This window comes from Saccopteryx leptura, chromosome 1 (genome assembly GCF_036850995.1).
Source record: "Saccopteryx leptura isolate mSacLep1 chromosome 1, mSacLep1_pri_phased_curated, whole genome shotgun sequence".
NCBI classification, from domain to species: Eukaryota; Metazoa; Chordata; class Mammalia; order Chiroptera; family Emballonuridae; genus Saccopteryx; species Saccopteryx leptura.
The window spans coordinates 51,956,832-51,960,246 of record NC_089503.1 but is presented as its reverse complement, the minus strand read 5'-3'; positions in this window follow the sequence as shown (position 1 = coordinate 51,960,246).

Sequence of the window (3,415 nt, the reverse complement as noted above, 5' to 3'; positions counted from 1 at the left end):
CTTCAGAGTTTCTAGCTCCTCTTTACTCATCATTTCTTAATTTCAGCTTCTTGTAACCTTCCAGGGGCTTGTGACCCCGTGCTCAACCACATGGCCTTTCTGGATTTTTTTTTTTAAAACCTTTTTACATTCTACTCTTGCTACTGACAGATTTTCTCCACATTGTATGATCCAGATTCCAAAAGCAAGAATCTGATTTGCTACTTCCAATCAGATATCAAATTCTTGTTCAATTGGCTGGATTGGGAGGTTGTGTAGTACAACACTGGCTGTCTGGAGAGAGCAATTTCAGACTCTGTGATGGCATGCCAGGTGGCTACTTACAGCTGAGCAAGTGGTGCCCTGCACAAGGGTTCCTGGTTGAGGGGCAGTCATTCCACCTCCACTCTTTTGCGAGCCGTGCAGCCTGTGTGGGGCTGTATCAGCCCAGACGAAGGGAGGAGGGGTGCCTTTGGGAGCAGAGAAGCGGCCCTGTGAGGTGTCAGATACTATGATTAACACATTTTTTTTATTACTTAGTAAAATGCATCTCTTTTCTTTTTACCTTGTATCAGCTAGCTTTTGCTGCATAAAAAACCAACCCTCCCTGCTATGGACTAAATGTTTGCATTCCCTTCAAATCTGTATGTTGAATCCCAGTGTGCCTAATGTAATGTGTAATGGCACTTGGAGGTGGGACTTTTGGGGATAAATAGGTCATAAGAGTGGGGACCTCATGAATGAGATTGGTTCCCTCCTAAGAAGAGTCACAAGAGCCTGACCTGTGATGGCGCAGTGGATAAAGCATTGACCTGGAAATGCTGAGGTCGCTGGTTCAAAACCCTGGGCTTGCCTGGTCAAGGCACATATGGGAGTTGATGCTTCCAGCCCCTCCCCCCTTCTCTCTCTCTGTCTCTCTCTCCTCTCTCTCTCTCTCTCTCTCCTCTCTAAAAATGAATAAATAAAATTTAAAAAAATTATAAAAAAAAGAATTGCCTTTAGCCCTGGCTGGTTGGCTCAGTGGTAGAGCGTTGGCCTGGCGTGCAGAGGTCCCAGGTTCGATTCCCGGCCAGGGCACACAGGAGAGGCGCCCATCTGCCTCTCCACCCCTCCCCCTCTCCTTCCTCTCTGTCTTTCTCTTCCCCTCCCGCAGCAAGGCTCCATTGGAGCAAAGATGGCCCGGGCACTGGGGATGGCTCCTTGGCCTCTGCCCCAGGCACTAGAGTGGCTCTGGTCACAACAGAGCGATGCCCCGGAGGGGCAGAGCATCGCTTCCTGGTGGGCAGAGCGTCGCCCCCTGGTGGGCGTGCCGGGTGGATCCCGGTTGGGCGCATGCGGGAGTCTGTCTGACTGTCTCTCCCCGTTTCCAGCTTCAGAAAAATACAAAAAAAAAAGAAGAAGAAGAGTCACAAGAGAGATGATCTCTCTCTCTCTCTCTCTCTCTCTCTCTCTCTCTCTCTCTCTCTCTCTCTTTCTCTCCTGCATATGTGGTTACAACAAGAAAGTGACCATCTACAAACAGGGATGAGAATTCTCACTAGAAACCAAATCAGCCAGCATCTTGATCATTTTATTTTTGCTTTGAAATTCAGAAACACTTTATTTAAGATCTGAAATACAGTTCCTAAAATATCAACTTCTCCAGAAAACTGTGGCTACACAACAATGCATTGCCACTATCATGTTAGAAACATGCATTAGACTCAAATACAAAAACCATGAGAAAAAACCCCATCCTTCAACAATTTGAGCAAAGATAGAATGCCGAAGGAACAAAATAGATGAACTTGCATATGAGGGACTGTTTTACTTTTAGCACCATTTAAAAAAAAAAAAAAAGAGCTTCCAGAACTATGAGAAAAAAGTGTTGGTTGTTTAAGCCACCTGTCTTATGGTATTTTGTTATAGAAGCTCAAGCTATGACACTCCTCCAAATTAGTGACTTCAAAGAACAAATACTTTTCATTGTTCATGAGTCCATGGGCTGTCTGGGTGGTTCTGCTGATTTGGCCCTGGATTCATTGATCTAGGCTAAGCTTCTTCATGTGTCTGCCTTTAGCAGGAGGCTTAGCAAGGGGCTGGATGACCCAGGATGGCAACACTCACATGGCTGACAGGTCTGCTTCTGAAAGTTGGATGGCTATAAGTTGGGGAGACAGGGGCAACTGGGCTACATGTTTCTCATCAACTAGCAAGGTCATCTAGAATTGTTCACATGGCAGCTCAAGTTCAGGGAAAGCAAGTGGAAGCATGCAAGACCTCTTTTGGTACAGGCTCAGAATTTGCACAATGTCTCTTATGCCATATCCTTTTGATCAAGTCACAAAAGCACCCAAGATTCAAGAGGTAGAAAAAATACTCTTGATGGGAGATGCTATAAGTCACATTTCAAAATGGCGAATAGAGGAAGTATAATTTGCAGCCACTTCTGCAACCTACCACCCACCACTAACTCAGACCATGAGTCTCCATTGCAAGCAAGGGAATGGTGACAAGAGAGCTCTTGTGTGTCAAAAGGAACACATAGGACTTCTCCTGCACCTTGTGTACAGATCTAGTGTTCTTAGATATAGGCTAGGTGTTGGGTGGGGGGAGGAAACCATGGAATTTCATGTTCACTAATTGCCCTGTCTTTGCTCTCACAATTCATATAACATGAAATTATCATAGCCATCAATAGCTTCCTGAAGCTTATGCTCCCTAGAACACACTCTTAGTCATTATGGGTAAGAGGCTCTAATATCTATGGCAGGGTCCTCTTAATACCCTGACCTTTCAAGTTCTCAGCCTCCTTTTTCCATCTACACATGACTCCATTCCCCCTTCACATTACTCTCCTAGAGGCTGACTCACTCCTGGCCTTGTCCTTACCCAAACTGTTTCACCTGTTGATGTCTTATTCTCTAGTATTTCCTGGTGACCACGACCTTATAGTTTTTGAGTATTCATATTTCCTTGCCTCTGCTTCTACTGATTTGGTCCTTCTTACACCTGGAAGCTCTTCAAATTCTTCTTTCCTTAGAAAAGTTTCAGTCTTCTGGCTTCAGTTTCTCTTGATCCTTCTGTTTCTCCATCACTTTTACTGCTGCCTTGTCAACACATTCAATTCAACTGACCTCTGTCTCCCCATCGCTTTTGTTAGTAAACTCCTAATCCTATGTCAGTCCAAGCATTCACCTTTCCTTCTCTGCATCCAGGGATCTGAGTGTGACTGGTGACAATCACCCAAACAAAGTACCAGAATCCTACAAACCATGGACTCTTTTCTGCCAGACTCTTCTCACTGCCCATCTTTCTTTCTGTTGGTCCCCAGTATTTTTGTCTCCTGCTTTCTACAGAATTATCTCAGAATTTTCTCCCTCTTTTCTAACTTCCCTTTTATTCACTTGTATCAGAAGACCTTGGGAATAGAAAATTTCATATGGTATCTCCTTTG